Raw genomic sequence first — 1,426 nt, forward strand, 5'->3', positions numbered from 1 at the left:
CGCAAGTTCTCCTGGTTCTTTGGAACCAGCCAGTCTATGATGGCCTTGACCTTAGCGGGATCCGCTCGAAGGCCACGCTTTCCAAGGAAGCACCCTAAAAAGGGAATCTCTTCTACGCCAAAGATGCAATTTTCTGCATTGGCGTACAAAATGTCGTCAAAGTATGTCTGTGCATACGCCCTGTGCGGCCTGAACAACTGCGTCACAAGACGATTAAATGTTACTGGTGTATTTGACAGCCCTTGGGCATCACCAGCCACTCCCAGAGCATGCCGCTCAGAGTGCTCACCGCTGTCAGCGGAATATCACTCGCTCTCGTGAGCAATTGGTAATACCCATCGACCAAGTCAAGTGCACTGTACTTCGTACATCACACCATTTTATTCTGAAAGACATCCTTCCCAGTAATCGGCGTATGTGCCAAAATGTGCTTATTGTAGCATTAACGATACGCCACTTGCCGTTCGGCCTCCGAACACAAATCGTGGGTGTCGAATGGGGAGACTTGCTCTGACGTGCCATCCTTGCGTCGTGCTTCGCGCGAAAAAAGGCGTCAATAACGTCGCACTGCTCCTTGGGCAGGGGCCATTGGCGTGTTACGCAGTATTTGGTTCCCGAAACTAGGTCAATCTCATGACGCACACCCGGTCCGGAGGTAGGACCGAAGGCGGGTCTTCGGAGACGACATTTCAATATTCCTTTACCAAAGGATAGTACGGACCCATAGGATTCCGTAGGATCAACGATCCACTCCGTGCGTTCGGCACGCTCTTGGTGTCATTCAAGACAGCTCCATCCAGAAGCGATGACGAGTTTATCTCCTCGTCCGGTCGTACAGTGACCACTTCAGCCAAATCGCCTGCCTTCAAGGCACTGCCGAACTCTTCGTAGGACATCTCATCCAGCTCAAGAAGAGCATCTTCTGCAGGCATAGCCTCGAGGCAGACGTCGCCATCTTCCTCCCCCGTCATAACGCTGACGAGGGTGTATAACTGCGCACCATTGCCTTCGGTAGACATTCCCTGGATCACGGTTGACGCCCGGCATCTTGCAGCCAGCATAAGGAGGCGTCGCCGTAGCCTCTGTACAGAGGTTCAACGTCTTGGTTAGATCAGGGTGAACACGCATATCACGTCGTCCGGTGTCACCCTCACTGTCCGCTTCTATGGCGCTCCGATGTTATCTACAACATCCGTCGAAGAGCTGCGAACCCCGCAATCTTCGTCCAGTGAATAACGTGCCACTCCACGCGCATCTGAAGGGCCGTGCCCAAGATTTCTCGGGCTCTGTCGGACCACGCCATCACTGGCATGCAGCGACTACTTCGCAACGAGAGCAGTGCTCAGTGGTTAACGTGCCACTTCAAGCGCATTTGAAGGGCCGTGCCCAAGATGCCTCGGACTCTGTCCGACCATGTCACGCATGA

Source organism: Plasmopara halstedii, assembly GCF_900000015.1.
Source record: "Plasmopara halstedii genome assembly, contig: Scaffold_2956, whole genome shotgun sequence".
Classification (NCBI taxonomy): domain Eukaryota; phylum Oomycota; class Peronosporomycetes; order Peronosporales; family Peronosporaceae; genus Plasmopara; species Plasmopara halstedii.